Raw genomic sequence first — 16497 nt, 5'->3', positions numbered from 1 at the left:
ATCACTTGTTTGTAAATCAGGTGAAGCACGAAGCAGTCAAGTTGGGGTCTCACAAAGGGCAGGCGTGGATAATATACGGTGTATTAGGAGCCTTCTGTTTGTATAGGCAAGAGTTTACAGCGGCTGAAGGTAAAGGACAGCAGATTCCAGGCTCCTACTTGCCAGATCTATGGAATGCTTGAGAAAACTCCTGTGGCTCCCTAAGTGAACAAAGCAGCAAGTGGGGCAGGAGCAGTGCTTAAATGAACTGCACAGTAATGTACTGTATATTCCTTCTGAAATGATAAGGTACAACACTTTGTAGACAGGTGGTAGTAACAATCCAAAGTCAATTATTACAGCCAGATAGAGCCTAGAAAATGGAAGTGAAGACATTAAAGAAACAGATTGTATGCCTTTTTTCTTTAGAACGAAGATGCATAATAGGACAAGCTTTGGCAAAACAAAGGGAAATATTCACCAGTTGGGAGCACAGTGGCTGTTGTCTTTCTTCCATTGGAAGATAGGGGAATTGTCTATGAAATGTTAAGGCAATGAAGGGTTTAAGCTGTATTCCATTCAGAGGTTTTGACAGTGTGATGGCTCCCTTAGAGTCACACCTAGGACATTCTGGGGTTGGTGAAGTATGTTTTCTTAGGTAAAATAATGGAGGTGCCAATTGTTGTCAAGAACCTTCATGTCGGTAACATGTGGTCAATAACTATTAATGTTAAAAGTTTTAGTATCAGAGATCATTTTATTCCCACTAGTGGAAATGAAAGATTTGCTCTTCAACTAGATTATAACTAGAGTTTAGATCTTGTGAGAGAACAAAACAAGCTGACAGATTTCAGTGGTGAAAAGCTTCTGGTTAAAGGAAGTGAGCTGCAAGGAGCGATAGTCATGACACAGTTGGGCAGAGACAGATGTGCAGATGAATAACCAAAATTAATAGCAGGCATCCTTAAAGGGCTGGTTAATCTGCCAGTAGAGAGTCTGTCTCTTTTCTACCCACTAGTACATCAGCTCATAAAAAATACAAATGAGCCCAATAGCAGCAAGAGCCTTAAGATCTGCTTCCTCATTAGTGAAACTTCAGAGAAGCATTTCCTATGGCTCCATATCTTTTTTTACCTTTTAAGAAAAGTTGTTAGCAGGAATGTGTAGACTGAGTTCTTGGGACGGGGTTGGGGGGAGGGGAGGGGAAGGGAAGGGAGGAAGGAGTGGAATGAATCTGTAAAAAGAAGAGTTTATCTTGGATGACTTTGGCAAAACAATATTTAAGCATTTTAATGGTGACAATATATTAAAGTGTTTGATAAGCGTTTTTTATATGGTAGAGAAAACTGTCTTGTGTGGTTTATATTTTTGTTCATGCAGCCCACTGAGAGCAGCAGTGCTAGTAGATCATATGTGATATTTTGTTCATTCAAAACTATTAGGGGTTTGGTAGCAACTAAAAAGCAATTTGCTTTATTAGCAAATTCTCCTGTTTTGCACAACTGGGGCCAACCTAGGGAAAAGTGATCCAAGGATGTACTTTCCTCGCAGTACAGGAAAAGTTCATGCACTGTAAGTTGTGTGTGTAGTGTTGAAGGATAAACAAAATTGCAAATTTGGGGCGGGAGAAAATGCCCTTTTCAGAAGCTGAAAATAGTAAGACAGGGTAGAGCAAGCTGGGAAAAAAAAAAAGTTCAGCCTTAGGAAGATTCTGTTTCATGTAGTTGTGGAAGATCCGGAACAAAAGTGAGATGGACAACAGAAAGAAGAGGTCGCTGGTCAAGAGGTACAATGGGGCTTGTTCAATTGTAATGAGAGCTTGAACTGATAAAGTTAGTTAAGGGAGGTTCAGTCCTCTAAAAGAGTTCAGCAATCTAGCACTGAAAAAAGAGAGGATGTAAACAACTTTGTTCCCTCTGTCTACTTCTGAAATTGCCCACTGAAAACTAGGAGCTTGCTTCAGGCACTCTCTCACAATTTATCTTCTCTTTGACCTTCTGTTTGGATGTACCGCTAATATATAGCAATTACCTCAAAGTATTTGTGTCGTCTTTTGGGATCGTGTGGCTAGTTACGTGACCCACTTTTTTTAAAAGTTGAAATAAAAAATCGTTCCATGCAAAACAACCAGAAAGCAGGATTGTGAAGCTGGTTGCACATGTGTTTAGTGTCATGAAATTTATGCTCGAGTCTTTCCTTAATGCTACATAATAGATCGTGATGCCTACTCCTGTACAGTGTAATCTTTTCCAGTATTTCTGGGTCATCCCACTGTTACACTATTGTTCAAATTGTTGGGTGCTTCTTTGTCTCCTTTTCCTCCTTCCTCCCTCATAAACAGTAATCACATAGAGTTACATGTTCCTGTATTTTTTTAATGACCTAGTTTATGCTTGTCAGCAGCTCTTAGAAAGGCATTCATGTTTCTTTCCAAGGTGATATACTCTGCCCCTTCACAAATTCTTTGACTAAGGATCTTTATCCACAGTCCTGTTCAGAAGAAAGGGCTTCCATGCATGAAAGATCCAAATAACGATATCAAAGATGCACATTTGAAGTTATTACAGTGGTGTACTGACTTCTAAACCTGTATGATTCACCTCAGAATTTTGTTCATTAAGTTTTGCAAAATCTTTGTCAATTTGTCTGTGTCTGTCTTCATCTGTAAAACACATACACGCACACACATAGATTTTGTGTTTGTTTCAGTGATGTGAAAGATCCTTTGACGCCCTTCTGCTGTCTAATAGGTTCAGGAATTACTGCTTTTAAAAACAGTTATTGACCTGATGGAGTCAGAAAAATCACATACTTTTAAAATCAAAGGTTTTCCATGTCAGGAATATTATTCATTAGCAATATTACTCATTTATCTAAATTTATACTTAAACTATGCTGAAGTGCTTCCTATAGGTCTGTAATTGCCCGTTGACAAGCCAGTTCCACACAGATAGAGCCTCAAGAGATTCTGAAGCTTTCCGCCCTCTAGGGAACTCAGAGACCACAAAATCTATTAGCTATTTAGAACAAAAGCAGTTGTATAATTTCGCAAGCATTAACTACGTTTGTAGAGTTATTTAAATTGTTCCTATTTAAGGGATAAAAGTATTTGTGTCTCCTTACCTGCCTGCTCTACACAACAAATACGTTAGCTGCCCGTTTCCTGAGGAGCTTGTTTACGTTTGCCACAGCAGGACGGCCTGCACTTTCTCATCCATCTGCCGTATTTGCATAACCTTGCAGAGCTGGTGGCTGCCGTTCTGACAAATTAAGCTGGTTTCCTATGTCTTTAATGGATTAAGTCCTCTTGGACAAGTTATACTTTATTTTAATCCATTAATAGTGTTTGCTAAGTGTTGTAAATAATACATTCATTCATTTTATTCTATCGACGTTTGACTTCTGTGCTAAAAACCATATATATGAAGAATACTTAACAAATGTGGAACAAACCAAGGTTTTTATCTGTGTAAAGACAGAATAAAGAGATCATCAATGTTTAATAGGAAAAAATAAAGTGAGTTATGCTCCAGTTACAGTATTTGAAAACATTTTGGCTGTGAGAGTAGTCATACTTCTGAAGTTTTTTGTAGAATTATACTTAGAATTTTACTTAGTTCCTGACTACTTTCATGATTTTTTTAAAATTACATAATTTACGCAGTCTACTCCAAGTGTAGAAGCATTATGTGTGATACATGTGATAAATGGGTTCCCTGACAGCAGCAATAATATATTGGAGATGTAAATATGGATAAATAGGTTAGAGGCAAAATATCTGAATTGAAAATGTATGTCATTGTTATAAATGCCTGAAAATGCCTGAAGTGTTTTGCAACTAAGGTCATATTTAAAAACAATGCTCTCTGGGAAGTGGACAGCATTGAATCTGAGGCAACATCACCTGCCTATTTACTGAATAGTATTTTGATAGTTCTTAAATGACCAATAATGGCCGTATTCTTGAAACATTCTGGTGTGGCAGAGTGGTGGTGATTTTGCAGTTTTTCCTCTCCAGACAAACGGAGGTATACAGCTACTTCTTTTCACATAAATGAAACTTTTTACTGAAGTTTTCTTTCAACGTGAGAATTAGGCAATGTATTAACGTCACACTACTTCAGACTGTGAATTTCCTACTTCGCTGCCTGTGCATTTCCCCAGAAATGCACCTGGGGTTTGGGAATGCAAATATGCATCTCTGTTCATCACATTGGCATTCATTTAGATAAATGAGATTTTTTTGTAACTCCACGAAGTACATATATAGTGTATATGATGCTTGGGTTAGAACTGCTTTGTAATCAAAATGTTGTATTTAGCCACATAGTATAGCTAAGTGGGGAGGAATTGAATCGTTCCTGGCTACCAGACCTTTATTCAGTTCAGTAGACCACACATGCGCTGCACTATGATTTTTATTTTTTTTTTTAAATATGTCAGATCTCTGGCAGTGTTCCTAAATTCTGTATGTTTTGTGTGCACGGGTTTATAAGCTAACTCTTCTTTGTAAGCAAATCTGAAAATTCTGTTTCTTCCAAATAAGTCCTAGGCACGAGATCTCTCCATGGACTATAGAGTAAAACAATGCTATTTGCGAGATATGACATAACAACAAAATATTAAACAGGAGCTTAATTCTCCCCATCCTACTCTGGACCATGACAGTGGGCCTCCTACTGGGAAATACAATGATCTATTATTAAAATGACAGCCCCACCTAGGGAGACAACAGCCCGACTCAAAGAAGAGAGCCAAAAGCGCCTCCACTACCACCACCAGCAATTGAGATCAGCTGGTGCGCTAACAATCCCTTGATTTAAACATCTGGTGGCAGGACTTTCTCAGTGGAGGTCCGTTGACTGTGGAATTCTCTTACACAGACACATACATGGTTTAACAAAGCCAAAGTTTCTTTATCCTCAGGGTACAGTGTCAGGCTGTTTCCTTTCCCAGGCAGAAGCATTTGCCGATGGTTGCACTGGCATCCAGTACTGCATTACAGGAACTGTCCCCGAGGGGTGTAGCCAGTGATGCCGGAGGAAGAGCTGCTCTGCAGTGTCAGTGTTCTTCACCAGCTCTCCACAACCAGTACAGCTCTTGAGGGGGTGCAGTGTTAGAAATTTCTCTTGTTCTTCCACGGGAATTCGTTGTTTTGCATGTTATCTCAGTTTTACAGAGAGGTACACGCAGCTGGGAATTCGGAAATCAGAAGGTGTATCCTCTCCTGTTCCGCGTACTAGAGCCTGCGTTCAACTGCCCGATATCCCAGGGTGCTGCTTTAATTAATCTCCTGAAAATGCATGAACTTCATTTGTGTTTTGCAGACGTAAATCTGCAATAATTTTTGCCACCTTTATCACACCTATAAAATATGTCTGTGTTGAAGAAAACAATTTAGAAACACTTCAGCTTGCTGTGAAAAATAACAAAGCTACTACAGGTAGTCAGGTTGCAGTGACAAAGAGAAGAAAGTGTATTAATTTATCTTGCAGCTGTGGCCTGGTGTCATACCTCATGGAGGTGGGGGGGGGGGGGATTGCTCTTCTCACAAGTTATCTATGGACGTGAATATTCTTTTTTCCGAAATTTGAGTGTAGAATCAGGTGAAATCTGCAATCTCCATTTATTTGGTCCTCCAAAACGCATTTCAAATCATGAGCTACTAAATTAACTGTAACATGACTTATTTCACAACATGGCTTATTTACAGCATGTTTGGAAGTTGAGACCACACAGTGGAAATAATATTCAACACAAATACGTAAATGAAGAACAGAACTGGGAAGGAGGAATTAATAAGTATCCATGGAGTTCTGATGTAGGATGACACAGACGTGTAAGGCAGTACTAGTCCTGTTACGTAGATACAAAGCAGTACAATTCCTCCTCCTTGCCCTCAAATCTTCTACTTTGCAAAGTAAACATAAGAAAGAAGTTTAGCTGAAGAAGATAAAAATTGTGTATCAACTTTTGAGTGCTTTTCAACCATGCTTTAACTGCTTATCTACACGATGAAAATTCGTTGTGAAGCATATGATAAGGAGATGCTGCTCCTTTTACAATGTCTGTAAAACTTTAAGGTAACTGCAGTCTGGAATACTGCACTGCAATAGCTTTCCCTGTGAAAATGGAAAAGGAAAAGCTTAAGTGAGGAAAATCAGAAAGGTTTTCTGTGCTATTTTCTGTTTGTTGTTAGAGGCGAGTATTTTTAGTAGCCCAGTACTGTGAGTTGCATAGTGCCTTCAGTTTGGTTTTGTTTTTTTTTCTTTCTATTCTCATTATGTGCATATTAATGTAATAGAAAAATTGTCGCTCTGTGTCAGAACCAGCTTTGGTCTAAAGACTCTGGTATAAAGTACATGCGAGTAACTTTGCCGTTGGTCTCTCAGCTGCCTATGAATGGGAATGACAGTGCATTTTACATACGGCATCCTTGAAGTGATGATTAAATTGAGACGTCTATTAATTTCAGCAAGCAAGTTAAAAAAATAGTCATATTATCAACTGTTCATGTAGTTTTATGTTTAGTTTCTTTAGTTATTTCTTTACGTGCTTCATGAAGCTAATTTTACACATATGCTTCTCAATGAAAGAACAATGCTAGTTTATATAGAAATAAATAAATATGCTTTCGTATGTTAGTATAGAGGAAAATATGCCACTGGCAATACTGCAGAATATGTGTTGTTGCTGTTTGTGGAAGATAAATATTTAAAAGACACAGGAGAATTTCTCCCTAGCACTCTTCGCTGTAGCCTTCATCTAGATTGTTTAAAATTTGTTTTACATTTATTCTAGAGTGAACTTCACTGCACATCACTTTTAATCGTTTTTTGTCTTGTTCTTTTGAACTCAGTTCTGTACTTTTGCACAAAAGAAACGAGAGCAGAACAGGATAAAATTAAAGATGTTTGTGTATAGAGTGTGCAGGAGGAGGACAACATTTCTTACTTGATATGATAGATTATATTGATTATTTTGGGTATTTAAGATAATACTATATTTATTTCTGGAATAAAAGAAGTCCAGGATTAAAAAAAGGGATGGAATTTTGTTTTATTAACTTCCACTAATAGCCCTTATTGAATACATGCAAACAAAACAAAAAATAAATGCATACAGCAGAAGTCAAAAATATTATCGAAGTCATATTAGCAAACTTAACTAATATCCACTCTTATGTAAAATAAACACCAACCTTCACCACCTTCCCTCAGGCATAGTTAAGGGGTATTGGAATGTTGTTCCAAAATGGCACGTGTCTTTGCAGTTCTAATATCATCATTATCCAATAGATGCTATCCCACAAGTGGGAAAACAAAAATGTATTCCAGAGCCTTTTCTGCTCTCTACATGTGCGGTAAAAAATTTCCATGCACCACATGTCTCTTTACTATATCTGTATGGTATCTGCCAAAATAAATATTTTATTCCATTTATTTTTAGTTGGTATTGCACAGGTCCTCCTAAAACTAAACAGTCAAAGGTCAAATAAGTTGAGATGAACTATAGTTTGAAAATAGTTGTGCTGCTCATAATTATGTGTATAGAGGTTTTCAGATATATACACATATACGTACGTACATCTATAGATATACATACATACTTGATTAAAAGCTGAGGATGTTTGCTCAGCAGAGAAGCAAAACCATCATTATCTGATTGTACATGGAATCCAGTGGCTGCTAATCAAACCCGGGGCTGCATCTGGTTAAACATACTTGGCATAGACTTGTTACAATTAGAGGTTTTGCCATGTCAAGGGAATCTTTCACTCAAAGCAGCGACCCATATTGTACTGAACAAACACATGAGTTTTTAATTGAGAACAATAGCTTAACAAACCACTTCCCAGAACCACTGAAAGAAAAATATGTGCCTGTGGCAATTCTGGCACTGAATTGTGTTTATTTGAACCCATTTATTCCAAGCCAGGGTTCAATATACCAAGCAAATAAAAAAAAATTAAAGTCAACATGGAAAACAAAGTTAAAGTGAGAAAAATATAGTATGCTGAAATGTAATGCCAACCTGTAACTGAAATACTTGTTATTTAGCAGATCTGTGTGCATACGCTTATACCCTCTCTGCTCTTTTATAACTTTTGAACCTGAAGATCTACGCTTAAATTATTTTGTTTCATAGTGTATAATTTAACAATGTATATAGCTATGATGTAGTATGTGTTTACATTACAAAGTCAGCATTGAATATAGCTTTTGTTATATAGAATTTATTCTACATCTGTATTTCTCAGTACAACTCGATAGAAATTACTGTTTATTTAGAAATAGCTGGCAGTGGTAACGAGAGTATAATAAACATTAAAGAACAAAATGCTTACTTTGGGAAGTTAGGTGTTAATACACTAGTCAGGGCCCCAAATTTCTAACTAGTACGTATAGCATTCTAAATTCAATAACACCGTAAGTCTGAGTATATATCTGATGGGGTAAGTTAGACCAAGGTAAATGACTGAAAAAGAACAAGAACTCAACGCAGTATTTATGATACTGGAATAGTTTAAGATATTTTAGTTCTATTCGCTGTTTTTCTACAGCTTTTTCAAGATTTTGAAGTCACAGTTTAATAATAATTTTTCAACCTGAGGTTTCTAGTAGAAAAATATCATCTGCTGATTACATGCAGCTGTAGGTAAAGCTGGGGACTCAAAAAAGAAAGCGTTTAGATTAGTAGAGACTTTTAAAGGTTCTAGTCCTAATTTTTTTATGTTTGCCATCTTGACAATTGATCTTAAACCTTTAATTCTTGTCTAGACTGACATGTTGGTTCAGTTTCTGACTTATGACTGGAACGAACCGACTTGGTACCAGCTGGGAGGAGGAGGAAGCAGGGAGGAGAGTGAAAGGGAAGGCTGGCTTGGACTTGAAAAGTGGACACGGTTCAGTTGGTGTGTGTGATACAGCTTGGGAAATGGTCAGTGGAGCGTTCTACGTGTATCATAAAAATGCTGTAGAGTGTGCCACAAAGTGGAAAGTCTGCAAGTATGCCCCATGAATCTATAATAGTAAAGGAGCAGAATCTTTAAGGTGAGTTAGGTGTTATGGAAAACGCAGTGTAAAGTTTCTAATGAAGGATGGATATATATAGAGAGTGGAGTACTTGTAATTGTGAAAACTATTGACTGTTAGAGATATCATGTTTAGGAAATCCTGACAGTAAAGAACTGATTGTGAGAGATGCGTAATCCCCAAACTTGTCTTTCTGAGCAGAAATCTGAGGCCATTTTACCTGGACGCAGTATGGCCCAATCTGTTGCGGTTCTTTATCAGACTTGGGTTTTTGTTTCAGAAGACAGTAAATGCAGGTTTTAGGGTAGTTATTGACATATCGATAATGTTACTAAGTATGAATGCTGTATGAACTCACCCTTATGGTTAAGTTGTTTTGGGAAAGCCTATTTCTTCTGGCAAACCCTGTTCCACATCAGATATTGTCTGACCACATGAGTATTGTGCCCTGGCAGCCGAGAGGGCAAACCCCACCTGGGGGGGCATCAAACGCGGTAGAACCTGTGGTCAAAAGGGGTGGTTATCCCGCTGTATTCACCGCTGGTGCGGCCTCACCGCGAGCACAGTGTGCAGTTCTGGGCCCCGCAATTGAAGAGGGATGTTCAGGTGCCTGAATGCATCTAGAGGAGGGCGGCAAAACTGGAGAAAGGGCTGGAAGGACTGTCCTTTGAGGAGCGGCTAAGGACTTTGCGACTGTCCAGTCTGGAGAGAAGGAGGCTGAGGGGCGACCTCATTGTCCTCCACAGCTCCCGGAGGAGTGGAAGAGGGGAGGGAGGTGCTGGGCTCTTCTCCCTGGTATCCAGTGAGGATCCAGTCTGGGAATGGTTCAAAGCTGTTCAGACTTCACATTCGGAAGCATGTCTTTACCAAGAGGGTGGGCAAACACAAACAGGCTTCCTAGAGAGGTGGTTGATGCCGCAAGCCGGTCAGTGTTTAAGAGGCATTTGGACAATGCCCTTAATAACGTGCTTTAACGTTTGGTCAGCCCTGAATCAGTCAGGCAGTTGGACTATGTAATCGTTGCAGGTCCCTTCCAACTGAACTATTCTATTTTATTCTATTCCTGCCGTATTTTACAAAAAGCAGTTCTGTCCACCTGCAGGTAACTTAAAATTGGAATTAACACCATATTTCTTAATCATCTGTCGTAGTGTGGACTTCAGCATTTTTGCACCATTGGGCTCCAGCACTGCACAGTTCTTAGTGCATTTAGAGCTATGGTGTTAGTTTTGTTAAAACAAGGCTAAAATGTTTTCCTACTTAAGGAAACGGACGCTACTTTCTTGTGTCATAATCAGTATGTGTGTATGTTTGTGGTTTTGCATCGCAGATGCGGTTTCATTCATTATTTTTAGTGGGATTATGTAACTTCTGTGTTATATGATAATTTTGATGCTGCTGCTGCTGTTTACATTAGAATCTACTGCAAATAATGGTGCTTAAACTTTGTGTTGGGAGATTGGCAATGAAAGGTACTTGAATTAGCGAGTGGGTTTTTTTTGCCCGGTGGGCATGAGACCTCAGTAATGTGGCAGGAGTAACCTAATCAGTAAATTACTTGACTGGATGATTGAACTTCCAATATTCTGGTTTTATTCTTTTATGTAATATTGCTAATAAGATAATCTTGAAGCAAGAATTCATTCAAGTAATACAAAGTTTGTTATATCCCACTGCTTGCATGCTATTGTAGTAAGTCACTGCAGCTTAAAATTTTCTTACTGATTTCCTGAAGACTTATTTCAGCACTGGGAATCTCCCCCTGGCTATAGCATAGGGTTTTATTACTATTTCTTTATACATTTCTCCCAGAATGAATTCCAAGTTGTTGACAGCACAGCCTTGTACTAACAGAGTAGTAGAACTGAAATATTATTACGGCAAAATGGAGTAGAAGGATACACTGACTCTGTTTTATTTAGAAATAGCTTATCTTAACCATGTTGGTTTTTTATTTATTTTGAATGGGGCATGTTTTTAAATTAGTCTGAAAATGCAATAGTCAGTAATTCTTACATTAAACTTTTGTACTGTAATCTCAGTGGCTGCAGTGAAAATGTTGGTAAGTTTTCCATGATTGATGTAACCCTCCTGCACTTCTTATCTCCATTCGGGCACCCTGTTCTGGCTGCAGCTGAGGCTGGTTATGAAGTTACCTCCTGTAGTTCAACACTGCATGTCTCTCCCCTGCTAGAGCAGACTGCTCTCCTTTAACCTCTTTGTACTCGCGTTTACTTCCTACCCTAGTTCTGTCAAAATGATCAAAGTTATTTTAAATTCTTTTATAATGCTTAAGGATTTTTCTGAACCGGATTGTTTTGATAGAAACAGATTTACAATTACATTTGTAGTTTTACTTTGAAACCTGAGGGGATGGGGATGTTCCCTCACTTGATACTTAAGGAAAGGTATGCGGTTAAGATTTAGAAAAATGGAAGTTGGGCAGCTCCATTTTGCAGGATCTTCAGTGCTGCGGCAATTGAGGCTCGTGGTGAAAGTAAGCAAGGAATAGGGATTCATTTGCAATATGCACGTCCTTTTGTGCCCGTGTGAATGTTTGAAATGAAGTTTATGGTTGGAGTTACAAAACCATGAGCTGAAAAATCAGTGTATTTGCTGAGTACTGGAGATCTTGCCAATCCAAAAGGAGGGCAAACATCACTAGTACAGGTGGACTCATCTTTTCGTCCTATGGACAGCAGGGAGTGTTAGAGGATGGTTAGGATTTTGGATAAATTGGCAGGAGCAAGGATGCACCCACTACAAAAGGGAGGAAACAGCCGTTCATTTTTAGGTCATAATATATTTGCAGGAATGCTTTGAGCCAAAGCAAATGTTGAAGTCTGTGCTGAAAGCCATGTTTGCAGTGTACATTAGGTAGTTGTAAAGGTTAAACTCAGAGAAATCAGGAGCTGGAGGGCTACTCTACTGAATCTTGCGGTGTTTATAAACTAGGATCAGGAGCGTGTAGAGGTTGGAGTCCAATCTCGTTGGTCGTAATAGGAAGCAGTAATTTCTTGGACACAGTGTTAGGGCTCAGAAAAGCAGCTGCAGGACTACTCTACTCGGTCTTGCATAATTTCCTAAGCTGTGATGAGGTAACAAGACTACAGGGGGTAGGAACTCCTCTTCACAAAGAAGTTTAACTTTTTTTACTGGTCACATACATGCTCAATTCTGATTTGTAGCAAATCAGAAAAATTACGTTGTTCTGGCATCCCTTGCTATCTGTACCATGAACTGGTTTTGACGGGGTTTGTGTTTGCAAGCACGACTGTTGCATGGAAAAAAGTTTCCTTTTTAGAACACTGCTTCTTCACTGCTCTTCACTACTCAAACCAACTTCCTTTCATTGCTCGTTTTTATATGCAGCACGTATTTGCTGTAATGTTGTTTCTTTATCAAAGAGAAATGGAAAGAAACCTGGATATTTTAATAACTAATATCTAGTATTATAGGGCAGGCTAAATATATACTTAAACATCTGCAATCTGCTGTTTTAGAGTAGCAGCTGTCTTTCAGTGTTGGTGGATAGTAGTAAAAAAAAGAAAAGTCACCTTTGCAGTGATAGTAGGTAAAAGGTTTAATCTGGGGAAATGATTTTTTTTGCTGTAATCAGCACTACCCATTCTGGAAGTTCTAGAGTCGCTTGTGTAATCTCCTAAAAACCATTAGGAGCATTTTGATGGTCTGCTCTAGTACGATGTCTGAAAACATCTCAGCAGAAGGTCTCCACATCTGGTAAACCTTTATTAACAGATACGTTAGACATTCCCACATTCTGTGATTCTCGGAGCAATCTGTTTGCTCAATTGGTTGTTTTGACATACTTTAAATCAGGATCTCTTCCTGCAGTGTAGACCCTTAATATTCTTTTGCCTTATTGCTGCTAGCATACGTGGAAATTAACTCACTCACCCAGGTGGGTATTTTTTCAGAAGTAAGATGGGAGCTTGTGCTGTAACTGATGTTTTTCCAGGGCTTTCTTGATTGAAACAGGCATATTACTGCTCCACCAGCCGGTAATCTTCATCCTGCTTTGTTAATAAATTGTCCAAGCATGTCAGCTTGCATGATAAGGAGATGGAGAGAAACAGGATAGCATCTGGGCCACTGTGTGGAGAGAGTTAGTTCTGCTGTTAGTTCTGTCTTGGCGATTTGTGAGAAAATTGCATAATCATTGTTTATCTCACTTTTCACTATCAAAACAAACATAAAAAAATGTAAGTGCTCTCCTATATATGCTAAGTCTAAATAATTCTTAAATTTTTTGCAGGCTGAGTGGGGATATAATGTCCCTAAAAATATATGTATGTATATATGCATAAAACATACAAAACAGTAACTGTTTTTATTCCCATAATCTTGGTGAATTCTAAGATGTCTCATGACTATTAGTTTGTAATGGAAGATGAGCTGACTCCTTGTGAAAAGCCTCAAACAGTCCAGGAAATAAAGGTAAAATAAAAATAAATTAAAAAACAATGGCTTTTAGGAAAAGTAACACTACATTATCTGAAAACCCAACCATTCAAAAAATCCAGATACAACGGCAGTAGTTATTGAGGGGTTTTGTGTACCCAAAGTTGAACATGATTTCTGTTTTCTTGTTTCTAACCTACAAAATGTAGCGGACCAGCTGAAGCACCAGAAAAATTGTAAAAAGCTAGGAGTTGAATGGTTTTTCTCGTGAAGATGATGGATGTTTATTCTTGTGAATTTTGAAATGCTAAAGAAAGTCGAGGTGAAAATGGGCCGTACAGGCAAGCCTTCAATGTGGGGCTTAAAAAACTACAGCTTTAATATTTCAGATATAGCAAATAACTAGTGCCATAAGTATTGAAAGGTATGCTTGAAAGCTTGAAAGGTACTCTTGTTAAATAGAAAGTTATTCCTTCTAAAAATTAGATTTGGGTCCTGTCTCTGAGTACACCTTAATAAGATGTTAAAGTTTATGATTCTTAGACCGTCAGTATCCTTTTGCGGAGATAAGCATCATCTGGGAAAGTATCGTGCAACTTTTAGCCTATTTAAGGAGTTATTTTTTGCTGGAGATATGGGCAATTAGGAAATTGGTAGGTATTAATCTCTAATTAATTTGTAAAATTCAAAAGAAGAAGACACTAAGCTGGTAATTTTTTCCTTATGTTTTTGCAAAATATATTGTCCTCTTGTGTATGTTGTCCTTACCTTTGCGTTAGAAACCTCTAGCAATAAGCATTAGCTAGGGTTATCTCTTAATGTGATTTTTCTGCTAGTAATAGATTATTCATTCTTTATCCTAAACACCTGTAGGTATGAAAGACTTATTTATGTTAAATTAGTGAAATATATTTTTCTGTCTTTCCAGTGCATTATGTCTTGTAAGTAGAAAGTGTTTTCAATGTCTGTGGTATTAGAGAAATTTGGAAATGCCAAATCAGAAAGTGAAAATAAGTGCTGCCAAGTGTGGCATTAAACCAACCTTTGGTACAAAATATTTGACAGTCCATTAACTTTGCCTCATCTGTCACTCAAAACTTTATAGCAGAATATATTTTGCTATTGGAATAATGAACTCGAGAGAGCTGATTTCTTTCTTTGTGAGTGATACTCACTTTTTTCCACATTAACTCACAGTAAACCAGCTCATAATGCTGGTGACAAGAGAATAAATCGTCTTCTCAGATCCACAGGGTGTGACGTCCCCGTTTGCTGTAACCCACTGTCCTCCTTGTTTCTCTTGGCATCACCACAAAAGACCTGCTTTTTTTCAAATACGACTTCCTCGGTCCCTCTGCGTTCCCCTCACTAACTACCATGCAAGGAGCACGGGAGCACCTCCCTCTAGTTTCTTACTGGCAGCTTTGTCAAGGCAAGTTGGTGCAAACCTGAGCGAGCCGGGGTACCTTGCATTGGTTCTTCATGCCTCAGTGAATATCACCCTTTGTAGCTGAGGTAAAATTACGTAGCTAATATATTCGATTGCAAGGACAATTTTCTTCTTGCAATTGATTGCTGTTTCACAAGCCACTAAATGCTGCATTTTTCTCACACTCACTGTTTTTAAAACGACAGCATGAAAGTCAGTCATCATGAAGTCAGTCGCAATTTTGGCTTTGATTAAAAAAGCAGGGTATCACTAGCAATTTTTGGCAGCATTATCATGTGAATTGTAATTAATTCAAATTTTAAGGGCGAGTGGTTTCAAAGTATCAATAAAAATAAATACCATCCTTGGAAGCTGCAGGTTGGAGATTATTTTTGCTTCTATTCAGGCAGTACGGAGTCTCCTAGCAAAATTACGTTTGATAATATATGGTGACGTGTGAGGAAAAATTTCATTGTAGTCATGTTTCTTCAGTATGCACAGATGAGCTCTTCCTTGGGCTGTTGAGAGAGGGCCATTCATCACATCTTCTAATGGAAGTCATGTGTTGTGGAAATGTCCTGTAGCTATTCCTGTCTAGGAGAAAGAAATATACATTGAAAGGTACAGTTATCATTGGGAGATAACAGGATGTAAAGGAGCGTTCCGTCGTTCTGGAAAGAGTCGTAGGGCTTGCTCTAGTTCAGACAATATATTTTGTGGAGTCCTTTCAGCTGCATTAATTAAAATTCATCTGAACTTGGCAAAGGAAAAAGGTGATATGTATGCATTAGAATCACCGATATGGTTTTTATGTAGTCATTTAACTGTGCATCATAAAAAGGGCGGTAGACTTCATAATAACAAAGGGAATGTTTAAGTCATATATAAAGGAGCTATTGTGGAGGAACACTATGTATCTGGATGCATGTAATGCACAACATTTTATTAAAAAAAAAAAAGACAACGAGATTTCAAATCTCTTCTGACTGACTCCAAAGTATTCCTTGTGTTAAAAAAAACACCAACAGAAAATGAAAGCTGTGTTAGATACTATGGGTACTATCATGTAATCATTACTAGAGAGTTTAATAGGGCTAAGGCAGAAGTGAATTTGCGTTAATGCCATGTAAAGGTAACTATTTAATCTTGGTAAAAATCTTAAAAATATATTAGTGTATATTTTAAAGTACTTTTTATATTTTCTTGTATTTTTGTAAGCTGTAGTAGTTTTTAAATGAGATTTTTTTTAAGTTAAGGAAATATATCAGTTAGCAATATGTTGTATACTGTATAATTAGATGACCTAGAATGTGAGACTTAGCGGAACATAGCTGGAGGTTATGGTTAAACTCAGTTTTATTATGGCCATTTTATACACTGTTAGGACGATTTAATTAGCTAATAAGCAAAGGAAGTTATTTCAACCCTCATCTGTTAAGAGGTTGAAAGAATCAGATGGTCCATATGGCTGCATTTAAGCTTCCTGTTGTGTATTTTTTTTTTCACAGTTCAGATATCTTCTTTGTATTAATCTGGGGGATCAAATAAGCCAGACATGCCTTAACTGGCACCAACAACAAAGACAAACGCCTTGTAGCTGTGAGACCTCATGAAAGCCAGACTTTGGTCTCT

At 37.9% G+C, this 16497-nt stretch overlaps 1 protein-coding gene across 7 annotated transcripts in view; it reads left to right on the top strand.

Moving 5' to 3' along the window:
* Nucleotides 1–16497, top strand: part of ERC2 (ELKS/RAB6-interacting/CAST family member 2) — a 510348-nt gene that overhangs the window by 298211 nt on the left and 195640 nt on the right. The window lies entirely within an intron of this gene.

Source organism: Larus michahellis, chromosome 10 (assembly GCF_964199755.1).
Source record: "Larus michahellis chromosome 10, bLarMic1.1, whole genome shotgun sequence".
In the NCBI taxonomy this organism is placed as follows: domain Eukaryota; kingdom Metazoa; phylum Chordata; class Aves; order Charadriiformes; family Laridae; genus Larus; species Larus michahellis.
This window is presented reverse-complemented; position numbering and strand designations above follow the sequence as displayed.